This window comes from Xenopus tropicalis, chromosome 1 (genome assembly GCF_000004195.4).
Source record: "Xenopus tropicalis strain Nigerian chromosome 1, UCB_Xtro_10.0, whole genome shotgun sequence".
In the NCBI taxonomy this organism is placed as follows: Eukaryota; Metazoa; Chordata; class Amphibia; order Anura; family Pipidae; genus Xenopus; species Xenopus tropicalis.
In genome coordinates this window covers 412035-424915 of record NC_030677.2, presented here as the reverse complement: position 1 = coordinate 424915, position 12881 = coordinate 412035, and the positions used below count along the sequence as shown (strand labels likewise).

The following is a 12881-nucleotide window of genomic DNA, read 5'->3' as shown; positions in this document are numbered from 1 at the left end:
CCCCATTCCCCCATTACCGTAACCCCCCATTTCCCCCAACTTGTACCCCCATACCGACCCCCCATTCCCCATACTATACACCCATTCCCACGATTACTGTTACCCCCATTCCCCCATACCTATACCCCCCATTCCCCCCATTACTATACCCCATTCCCGCATACTGTACCCCCATACACGTACCCCCCATTCCCCCATACTGTACCCCCATTCCCCATTACTATACCCCCATTCCCATACCGTGACCCCCCATATACCGTTACCCCCATTCCCACATACTGCTTACCACCAATTCCCCACATACTATAACCCCCCATTCCCCCCTATACCGTACCCCCATACCGTACCCCCCATTCCCAATACCGTTACCCCCATTCCCCCATACCTACCCCCATTTCCCCCACTACCGTATACCCCCCATTCCCCCATACTGTACCCCCAAATTCCCCCATACTGCTACCCCCATTCCCCCATACCGTACCCCCCATTCCCCCATACCGTTTACCCCCATTCCCCTTGTACTGTACCCATTCCCCATAACCGTACCCCCAATTCCCCTGTACTGTACCCCCATTCCCCATACCTACCCCACATTCCCCATACCGTACCCCCCATTCCCCCAAATTACCGTTCCCCCCATTCCCCCATACTTATACCCCCCATTCCCCCATACCGTTCCCCCCCATCCCCCATACCTATACCCCCCATTCCCCGCATACCGTTCCCCCCATTCCCCCATACTATACCCCCATTCCCCCATACCTACCCCCATTCCCCCATACTGTACCCCCCATTCCCCCATACTGTACCCCCATCCCCATACCGTCCCCCCATTCCCCATACCGTACCCCCCATTCCCCCATATACCGTACCCCCATTCCCCTGTACTGTACCCCCCATTCCCCCATTACCGTACCCCCCAATTCCCCTGTACTGTACCCCCCATTCCCCCATACCGTACCCCCCATTCCCCCATACCGTACCCCCATTCCCCCATACCGTTCCCCCCCATTCCCCCATACTATACCCCCCATTCCCCCATACTATAGTAGCTCATTGCACACTGGGCCGTGTAGCTCAGAATAAAGGGGAAGTTAAGCCAATCAGGACACAGCTCACTTCTCACTCTGTGGGTTTCTCAGGAAAAGCTCAGTTCCCTTATTGGTTTCTTTGCGGCAGCAGAAAGTTAAGAGATTTCCCCACCCAGTGAGACTGCACTAAATATAGAAAATTACTTATGGCCCTGGGGGGGGGGGGGGGGGGTCCTGCTAGGGGCCTCTAGTGACCAATCTGTATCTGATCATTCTGGGGGGGCAGAACCAGAACCAAACCCCATTCTTATACACCCCCTGAGCTACAGGTCACTTTCCTACTGCCCCATGCCTCTCCCTGCCCCCTTACCCCTTCCCCTATAACTGCCCCATGCCTCTCCCTGCCCCCTTACCCCTCCCCTATAACTGCCCCATGCCTCTCCCTGCCCCCCTTACCCCTCCCCTATAACTGCCCCATGCCTCTCCCGGCCCCCTTACCCCTCCCCCTATAACTGCCCCATGCCTCTCCGGCCCCCTTACCCCTCCCCTATAACTGCCCCATGCCTCTCCCTGCCCCCTTACCCCTCCCCTATAAGTGACCCATGCTCTTCCCTGCCCCCTAACCCTCCCCCATAACTTCCCCATGCGTCTCCCCTGCCCCCTTACCCCTCCCCTATAACTGCCCCATGCCTCTCCCTGTCCCCTTACCCCTCCCCTATAACTGCCCCATGCCTCTCCCTGCCCCCTTACCCCTCCCCTATAACTGCCCCATGCCTCTCCCGGCCCCTTACCCTCCCCTATAACTGCCCATGCCTCTCCCGGCCCCCTTACCCTCCCCTATAACTGCCCCCATGCCTCTCCCTGCCCCCTTACCCCTCCCCTATAAGTGACCATGCCTCTCCCTGCCCCCTAACCCCTCCCCCATAACTTCCCCATGCGGTCTCCCTGCCCCCTTACCCCTCCCCTATAACTGCCCCCATGCCTCTCCCTGTCCCCTTACCCCTCCCCTATAACTGCCCCATGCCTCTCCCTGCCCCCTTACCCCTCCCCTATAAGTGACCCATGCCTCTCCATGCCCCTAACCCCTCCCCCATAACTGCCCCATGCCTCTCCCTGCCCCCCTAACCCCTCCCCTATAACTGCCCCATGCCTCTCCCTGCCCCCTAACCCCTCCCCTATAACTGCCCCATGCCTCTCCCTGCCCCCTAACCCCTCCCCCATAACTGCCCCATGCCTCTCCCTGCCCCCTAACCCCTCCCCTATAACTGCCCCATGCCTCTCCCTGCCCCCTAACCCCTCCCCCATAACTGCCCCATGCCTCTCCCGGCCCCCTTACCCCTCCCCTATAACTGCCCCATGCCTCTCCCTGCCCCCTTACCCCTCCCCCATAACTGCCCCATGCCTCTCCCTGCCCCCTAACCCTCCCCTTTAACTGCCCCATGCCTCTCCCTGCCCCCTAACCCCTCCCCCATAACTGCCCCATGCCTCTCCCTGCCCCCTAACCCCTCCCCCATAACTGCCCCATGCGTCTCCCTGCCCCCATTACTTCTAAACCGCCGCCTTGGGGGGGGCTCAATATTAAACCACTTTGGATCTTAGTTGGGTTTACTGGCAAATCCCATTAGCCCCTGATGCACAGGCAAGTCTGCCTTTATTACCCCATTTCACCAGTTTTACCAGATCACGGTAAGTGCCCCTGCACCCTTTCAGTGTTTGGTAACCTACCTTCTGGGCGGCTGGCAAGACCTTGATGATATTACAATATACGGCAAAGCCTGGGAAGGGCATCGTGCCCACCTTCAACAAGTAGTGGGCAGGATCCGCTCTGCTGGCCTCACCTTTTGCCCAGATAAATGCCAGTTAGGCACGGCCGGAGTGCCCTATTGAGGCCACCGTGTGGGTGGGGGTTGCCCGAGACCCAATGGCCTACGCCCCACACCCAAAAACAAGTTGAGGCTTATCATAAATGTGTTCCTCACTACAGCTCTGTTGTCAAAGCCCTCACAGATCTGACCAATCAGGAAAGGGCGAGGACCATAGAGTGGACACCTGAATGCAGAACTGCAATGAACACCTTGTTGGTTCTCTCCAGTCCTCCAAGCTCCAGACTTCACTAATAGGTTCTAGGTCAAACTGATGCCTCCACGTATGGAACTGGGGCAGTACTTTCCCAAGTCAATGGTAAAGGGGATGAGCACCCAGTTAGATTTCTAAGCAGAAAGCTGTTACCCCGGGGGGGGGGTGCCTACACCACTGTGGAAAAGGAAGGCCTTGATATTGATTGGGCTTTGATAAAACTGGAGCCGTACTTATATGGGCGGAGCTTCACTGTTATTAGCGGTCATAGTCCCCTCAGTTGGCTTCAACCAGTTTGGGGGGACAGTGGCAAACTGCTGCGCTGGAGCTGAGCCCTATGGCAACACTCACAATCCAGCCCCGCAGGGGCAAAGGGCAATACGGACAGCCTGTCTAGTGAGGAAGATATGGAGTGACCCCTGACATTACCGAACGCCTCTCTGCTCCACCCAACAATGGGGCAGCTGGTGGCTTTCGGCTTGGGGGGGAGCAATGTGGAGTCTCCCTAAAGCCAAGCAATACCCCACAACTTACTGACCCTACTCCTACTGCCCCCTGACCCTACTGCCCCCTGACCCTACTCCTACTGCCCCCTGACCCTACTGCCCCCTGGCCCTACCCCTACTGCCCCCTGACCCAACTCCTACTGCCCCCTGACCCTACCCCTACTGCCCCCTGACCCAACTCCTATTGCCCCGACCCTACTCCTACTGCCCCCTGGCCCTACTCCTACTGCCCCCTGACCCTACTCCTACTGCCCCCTGACCCTACTCCTACTGCCCCCTGACCTACTTCTACTGCCCCCTGACCCTACTCCTACTGCCCCCCCTGACCCTACTTCTACTGCCCCCTGACCCTACTCCTATGCCCCCTGGCCCTACTTCTACTGCCCCCCTACCTACTGCCCCCTACCCCTACTGCCCACCTGACCCTACTCTACTGCCCCTGACCCTACTTCTACTCCCCCCTGACCCCTACCCCTACTGCCCCCCTGACCCTACCCCTACTGCCCCCTGACCCTACTTCTACTGCCCCCTGACCCTACCCCTACCTGCCCCCTGACCCTACCCCTACTGCCCCCTGACCCCTACTCCTAACTGCCCCCTGACCCCTACTTCTACTGCCCCCTGACCCCTACCCCTACTGCCCCCTGACCCTACCCCTACTGCCCCCTGACCCTACTTCTACTGCCCCCTGACCCTACTCCTACTGCCACAAAAAAAGCAAATGGCACTCAGGACTACAAACAAGGGTAAAACCCTTTTAAAAGTTTTATTGCGGAGGTGCAACGTTTCGGGGCAATGTGACCCCTTTATCAAGCATACAAATCCCCCTTGGGTGGCGAGATTGTAAAAGCCAAATCCAATAGCACTCCCTCTGAGATAGCAGCTTCTTTTTGTCCTGGCCCTGTCGTGCCTGTATTTTTTCTAAGATCTGCCACCTAACCGGCGCCACCTGGTGGCCATGTGTAAAAAAATGTTTAGCCAACAAAGTTTCCCTTTTCTTTTCAATCTCCTTCTTTTTAACAGTTTGTATCGCTCTCTGGGGGGGCTGAGTTGGAAGGTTTTATAATTCCTTATAGTAGATTTATGTTCGTTAAGTTCTCAATTTTAATGGGTCTTGACGTCTGACCTACATAGGCCAATCCACACGGACATTTAACACAATATATGACATCTTTACTATCACAGGTTATAAAAGCCGCCCACTTCGTGCCTAGTGCCGATGTTGTGGATGCGTGACAGCGGACCCAGCCGATAATACCATTACAATGGCTACAATTCCTACAGGGGAAAGTACCCTTTGTTATAATAGGGGTAGACCTACAATCTTGACCGATGTTTTATCAACTCCCCTATATTCTCCCTCTCCTGTATGAAAAAATTGGTGGTAACTTAAACAAATGTCCAAACTTTGGGTCCAGTGGCCAAAATCCCCCAATGTTTAAGTATGATATTCCGTCGGGCCTTGGCATTAATATCATATGATGTAATAAAGGGAATACGCTTAACTTATATCCGCTGCTTTACTTTTATTCCTAAAGTCTCATTTCGTGGAATCAATCCAACCTCTCTTTTAACCTCCATTAAATCTGACTGGCAATACCCTTTTTCCACAAATTTTTGCACCATCTTTAGGGATTCATCCTCATACACTTCATTAGTAGATGCAATACGTTTAATTAGGGAGCCCCCTAAACAGCCCTTGGGGATGGAAACTAGTAGGCCTTATTTTATTATTATTTTTATCCGTAGGTTTCCTGTATATTGAAGTGACAAAATTAGAGTCAGTCACTTTTACCAACACATCCAAGAAATGTATCTCAGTCAACCCAACCTCTAGAGTAAATTTTATCGTAGTGAGGACATTATTAAGATAAGTTAGAAAATCATTCAGTAAATCTACAGTGCCCGTCCAAAGGAAAAAAGTATCATGCACATAGCGCATATAACTATGTATGAATGGCTGGTACACTGTATTAGAGAAAATGTGAATTTTTTCAAAATTATCCATAAAGATATTAGCATAGGCAGGTGCCATATTAGCACCCATGGCGCAGCCTTGTAGTTGTAAGAAATATTCATCGTTAAACCCAAAGTAATTACGTGTCAGTACCATCTCCAATAAATCACATAGAAAGTTCACCTTGTATGTTTGTTGATTGACTTTAGTTAAATACTGTCGTATACACTCAATCCCCTCCACATGTGGAAAAGAGATCCTTAACATCTAATGAGCAGAGTATGAACTCCCCTTCGGGTATAATAACCTTATTAAATCTATTCAGAAAATCAGTCGTATCTTTTAGAGAAGGTTCTAAATTAGGTAACAGTTCCTGCAGGTGCATGTCAATCAATATGGCCGGTGGTTGCCATAATGAACCAACGTTAGAAACGATTGGTCTACCTGGCGGATTAGCCAGGCTTTTATGGACTTAAGGCAAAAAATAAATATGAGTTGATAAAGTTCTTCAGTAATAACTCCCTCCATAACCGCAGCATTGAGACAAATATTCAACTCATGTTTAAACTTAGCGGTTGGATCACCATCTAATTTGCGGTAGTGTGTCTGATTTGTGACGACTACGAGAAGGATGAAGTCTATACCTGGAAGGAGGCCAGACGACACTTCCGGAGACATCGCTCCTCGTCGCGCTCTGAGGGATCTGCCCGGCATTCGTCTGAACCTGACTCTCCGGCTTCCTCACAGAGTTCTGCCGTTTCTTTTTTAGGAGTGGCGAAGCGCGGAGAAAGCGTAAGACACGGAGGGGACACGGAAAAAAGAGCGCTAACTCCAGCACCAGTAGCGGGTCGCCGGGGAACACGCCGGTTCCGCAGGTAACAGCAATAATAAACTTATCTACATATCAACTTACCAGCGATGAACTGTCTGTACTTGATAAAGCACTGAATCTCGTCCCTACATGTCTTTCTCAACCATTTACATTTCTATAGATATGTATAAGTTTATTGAAAGCACATTTTGCTACTACGGATAATATGGCTAAAGCTGATCATTTTCTTGTTTCTTTAAAAAATAAGTTGGGTAAAAAAAGTTTGTTTGTTCCCCCAGTTACCTTTACAGCCATCGATACGTTTGAGGGATAGTTATGTTAGAGATAAATAAATTGATGTCTAACAAGGACTCTTATGCGTTTAGGAACAGTTCCAATGTTTCCCATGCGGAAAGACAGGCTATTATTGCAGCACAATCCATCTATTATTATTATGAGAGCAGATAAAGGTGGGGGGACTGTGGTTCTTAATAAGAATGACTATGAAAGGGAGGCCTTACGCCAGCTGGGAAATCAGACACACTACCGCAAATTAGATGGTGATCCAACCGCTAAGTTTAAACATGAGTTGAATATTTGTCTCAATGCTGCGGTTATGGAGGGAGTTATTACTGAAGAACTTTATCAACTCATTTTTTTGCAATATCCTAAGGTACCAAATATTTATTTTTTGCCTAAAGTCCATAAAAGCCTGGTTAATCCGCCAGGTAGACCAATCGTTTCTAACGTTGGTTCATTATGGCAACCACCGGCCATATTGATTGACATGCACCTGCAGGAACTGTTACCTAATTTAGAACCTTCTCTAAAAGATACGACTGATTTTCTGAATATATTTAATAAGGTTAATATACCCGAAGGGGAGTTCATACTCTGCTCATTAGATGTTAAGGATCTCTTTTCCACATGAGGAGGGGATTGAGTGTATACGACCGTATTTAACTAAAGTCAATCAACAAACATACAAGGTGAACTTTCTATGTGATTTATTGGAGATGGTACTGACACGTAATTACTTTGGGTTTAACGATGAATATTTCTTACAACTACAAGTGTCACAACCTCAGGGCCGTGAGTTCCCAGACATAGGGCAGGACCCAAAGAGCAAACAGTTGGTATCACAGGATGAGGCGTTTATTGGAGAAATGGCAAGTAGCCATCAGCAGGTTCCCATAAGCCAGTAGGTGGTAGCCAGCCTGCACTCTTGTTCCTTAGGGAGTAGGGAAATACACACAGTTGGGGGGAATCTTCTTGCCCCAGCTAAGGTAGATTCCAGGGAACACAGGGGAGGGGGTCCTGCCGTAGCTAAGGTTACACCCCAGACAAAAGGCTCCTTGGAACTCTTGGCAGCCACCTTTGTAGCCAGAAAGGGAGCAGCCCCTGTCGTAAAACCAAAACAGGACCCGACTCCCCCCGCCAACCCAAAGGCAGCCTCCAGAGGGGCCAATCATAGCCAATCCCACTGGGCCCATGGGAAGCCACCCAGGGAGCATGCCCAGTTCAGTCCCCTGCATCTACCAGACAGAGCACCGCTCTCACAAGGGGCAACCATGTGCACTGTGTCACCACGGGGTCCGGCCCTGTGTGCCCCCACAACAGGGGCAACCACATGGGGAGGGCCAGACAGAGCCGGCTGGCTACACACAACACACACCCAGATGAGATCAACCCACACAATGCATTTGCTACAACAGGTAGGAGGGGGCAGGGGGTACATTTCAGCATAAACAGAAATATCTAATAGTTTCATCCAACTTATACAGTTTGTTATGTCACATTTCTCCCCCTTCCCAAATAGTGAGGCTGCTGGGGGCCTACACAGGTTCCCAGCAGCCTCACTAGCCAATTCCCATAAGGCAAAATATCCATAATAAGAAAGAAAAATGTTACTTTAGAGTCCTAATTTGTATCTGTCCCAGAGTTACTGTATTCTCTCCCCCTCCCAGACAGCCCTTAGTGGCTGGGCCCCTTACACACAGTAGGGGGCAGCAGTTGGTGCAGTTTCCCAAAGTACTTAGCAAAAGTCTTTAGTTTCCTTGGGGGGGTGCAGATTGGCAAAACAGGAATAAAAAGATGGGGTGTAAACAGAACCCACCAGGATCTAAGAGGGATATTCAGGCGGCCATCATTAACCCTCTCTCCTCCATATGGGCGACCCTGTAATGTCACAGTTTCTGGCCTCCAGGACAATAAAGGGGCCTTCCAGGGAGAAGGGAACAATCCCAGGTGGTACAGTCTGTATCCCCCCCCCAAGCAGTCAGGCCAAGGTGACTCATCTTCAAGTGACCCCAATGACCAGTGGACCCCAAAGAGTATTAGACAAATGTTTATCCCCCTGTCTTTTCTTTAATTCTAAGTTCCACCCAACCTCTCTCAAGGCCCCGGTCCCTGTAACATTACACAATGGGGGACCCCTCCATCTGGGAGATATTGTAGGGACAGCACGGGGACTCACCAGTGTTTTATTTCTCTGTGGGGTAATTCTCTGGCCTTGTTGTCTGCCAGAGGGGGTTTCCGGAACAACTGCCCTGGTTACACGTTGTGCTTTTGGGGTGCCCCTTACTCCATTCCCAGAACTGACTGCTCTGATAGACATTGGGGAATCCTGAGCAATGCTTTCCTCTTGGTCCTGTTCCTCTCCAGCCAGCAACAACTCAGGTAGTGGGGAATCCTCATCTCTTCCCTCCTTGGAGCTTTTTTCAAACTGAGCAGCTCCAGGCTCCACACAATTAGGGATTTCACTTGGGGAGGCCTCAGCCTCTGCCAAGCCTTTAAAGTGGCAGCACCCACTCTCCGGTTCTACCAGCCCAGGGGTAACACAACCACTGGACTCCATACAGACTGGGATTTCACTTGGGGAGGCCTCAGCCTCTGCCAAGCCTTTAAAGTGGCAGCACCCACTCTCCGGTTCTACCAGCACAGGGGTAACACAACCACTGAACTCCTCACAAACAGGGATTTCCCTTGGGGACCATAATAAAGTTGTTTGGGAAGCTTCTTGTTCCTCCCCCACCCCGGCACTGACTGTACTGGGGGGTAAGTGAAAGTCTGTTGGACCTACAGTACCAAGACATGGCTGTGCCTGCTGAAAACCACAAAAAGATGGTGCACATACCCTCAGTGCTTCCTTGCGTTGGTTTTCCAATTCCTGGATACTCCCATACTCTTTTATCAATTCCAGTTCCTGATACACCAGGTCAGCAAGCCAGTCCCTCCGTTCCTCTGTATCATTCATTCCTATATAAAAGAAGCGCTGTGCATAGAGGGTATGGAATTCCCCCTCTGGGTTACCCACAAAGGTGCTATAGTCACAGAAATTCAGCCTCTCCCATTGGCCGTGCCATTCCGCCAAGCTACAGGGAAGCGGGAGCACTGTATAGGGACTGTGCCAATATCTCCCACCTGGTTGGTGCATGGTGCGCTGCAGAACATAGTACCCATCCTCCAGGTCTGCCCTCTCCTGCCACTAACTGCCCTACTCCATATGCCAGACCCTCATACCCCAGATAGTCCCAGTGACTCACATCTCAGCCAGAACAGGGTCCTCTCTCTGGGATCAGTAGGGATCTCTGGAGTCCAGGAGTAATCCATGCAAGCGAAGAGATCCAATGGGTCAGCGTAGAATCCAGGTGGGGTGCTCATGGTGCCTTTTGGGTCCTGGGATCCTATGCCACTGCTGCCACCAAATTATGTCACAACCTCAGGGCCGTGAGTTCCCAGACATAGGGCAGGACCCAAAGAGCAAACAGTTGGTATCACAGGATGAGGCGTTTATTGGAGAAATGGCAAGTAGCCATCAGCAGGTTCCCATAAGCCAGTAGGTGGTAGCCAGCCTGCACTCTTGTTCCTTAGGGAATAGGGAAATACACACAGTTGGGGGGAATCTTCTTGCCCCAGCTAAGGTAGATTCCAGGGAACACAGGGGAGGGGGTCCTGCCGTAGCTAAGGTTACACCCCAGACAAAAGGCTCCCTGGAACTCCTGGCAGCCACCCCTGCAGCCAGAAAGGGAACAGCCCCCGTCGCAAAACCAAAACAGGACCCGACTCCCCCCGCCAACCCAAAGGCAGCCTCCAGAGGGGCCAATCATAGCCAATCCCACTGGGCCCATGGGAAGCCACCTAGGGAGCATGCCCAGTTCAGTCCCCTGCATCTACCAGACAGAGCACTGCTCTCACAAGGGGCAACCATGTGCACTGTGTCACTATGGGGTCCGGCCCTGTGTGCCCCCACAACAGGGGCAACCACATGGGGAGGGCCAGACAGAGCCGGCTGGATACACACAACACACACCCAGATGAGATCAACCCACACAATGCATTTGCCACAACAGGTAGGAGGGGGGCAGGGGGTACATTTCAGCATAAACAGAAATATCCAACAGTTTCATCCAACTGATACAGTTTGTTATGTCACAACAAGGCTGCGCCATGGGTGCTAATATGGCACCTGCCTATGCTAATATCTTTATGGATAATTTTGAAAAAATGTATATTTTCTCTAATACAGTGTACCAGCCATTCATACATAGTTATATGCGCTATGTGGATGATACTTTTTTCCTTTGGACGGGCACTGTAGATTTACTGAATGATTTTCTAACTTATCTTAATAATGTCCTCACTACGATAAAATTTACTCTAGAGGTTGGGTTGACTGAGATACATTTCTTGGATGTGTTGGTAAAAGTGACTGACTCTAATTTTGTCACTTCAATATACAGGAAACCTACGGATAAAAATAATAATAAAATAAGGCCTACTAGTTTCCATCCCCAAGGGCTGTTTAGGGGGCTCCCTAATTAAACGTATTGCATCTACTAATGAAGTGTATGAGGATGAATCCCTAAAGATGGTGCAAAAATTTGTGGAAAAAGGGTATTGCCAGTCAGATTTAATGGAGGTTAAAAGAGAGGTTGGATTGATTCCACGAAATGAGACTTTAGGAATAAAAAGTAAAGCAGCGGATAAAGTTAAGCGTATTCCCTTTATTACATCATATGATATTAATGCCAAGGCCCGACGGAATATCATACTTAAACATTGGGGGATTTTGGCCACTGACCCAAAGTTTGGACATTTGTTTAAGTTACCACCAATTTTTTCATACAGGAGAGGGAGAAATATAGGGGAATTGATAAAACATCGGTCAAGATGTAGGTCTACCCCTATTATAACAAAGGGTACTTTCCCATGTAGGAATTGTAGCCATTGTAATGGTATTATCGCTGGGTCCGCTGTCACGCATCCACAACATGGCACTAGGCACGAAGTGGGCGGCTTTTATACCTGTGATAGTAAAGATGTTATATATTGTGTTAAATGTCCGTGTGGATTGGCCTATGTAGGTCAGACGTCAAGACCCATTAAAATGAGACTTAACGAACATAAATCTACTATAAGGAATTATAAACCTCCAACTCAGTCCCCCCAGAGAGCGATACAAACTGTTAAAAAGAAGGAGATTGAAAAGAAAAGGGAAACTTTGTTGGCTAAACATTTTTTTACACATGGCCACCAGGTGGCGCCGGTTAGGTGGCAGATCTTAGAAAAAATACAGGCACGACAGGGCCAGGACAAAAAGAAGCTGCTATCTCAGAGGGAGTGCTATTGGATTTGGCTTTTGCAATCTCGCCACCCAAGGGGTTAAATGACGAATTTAACATGGCTTGCTTCTTATAAATATTACGTTTTTACATTTATGTTTTTATAGATAAATGTTTCCTGGGTGCACATCAGGGATAGATATTCTTTTCCTTCGTGTTGGGGTAAGATATACTGTTCCTTTGATCTGTACCTTTATGGATTTGGTTACATATGTTTTTATTTGATACTTAGCTGATTATTCATACTTTGTATTTTAGCTTCCTATGGGTTCCCTACGGTGATACACTGTTGCTATGGGTTCCCTACGGTGATACACTGTTGCTATGGGTTCCCTACGGTGATACACTGTTGCTATGGGTTCCCTACGGTGATACACTGTTGCTATGGGTTCCCTACGGTGATACACTGTTGCTATGGGTTCCCTACGGTGATACACTGTTGCTATGGGTTCCCTACGGTGATACACTGTTGCTACTCAGCTACAACTCTGCACTTAGAACAGAGAGAAAATAAGAAAGTGTGATCACATCTGTTTGTACAACAAAATTGTTTTTAATGTATATCATGCACTTTATGAGATGGACTAATTCACTGACGTTGAATATACACTATATATGATGCACTGCACTTTTGTTATATAATATTATTTTTTTAAAACTAGGTTGGTTGGATATTATTGTTGTCAATTAAGTATTTATTCAATTACCAATTAACTTGGGGATGTGGTTACTGCATCTGTATAAATCTCACTTGCCTTCACTGATTTGTATGCTTGATAAAGGGGTCACATTGCCCCGAAACGTTGCACCTCCGCAATAAACTTTTAAAAGGGTTTTACCCTTGTTTGTAGTCCTGAGTGCCATTTGCTTTTTTCT

General features: G+C 49.4%; 1 pseudogene; it reads right to left on the bottom strand.

Moving 5' to 3' along the window:
- Positions 1-8580: 8580 nt before the first annotated feature.
- On the bottom strand, positions 8581-10167 carry LOC116408405 (annotated as a pseudogene).
- Between the last annotated feature and the right edge of the window lie 2714 nt (positions 10168-12881).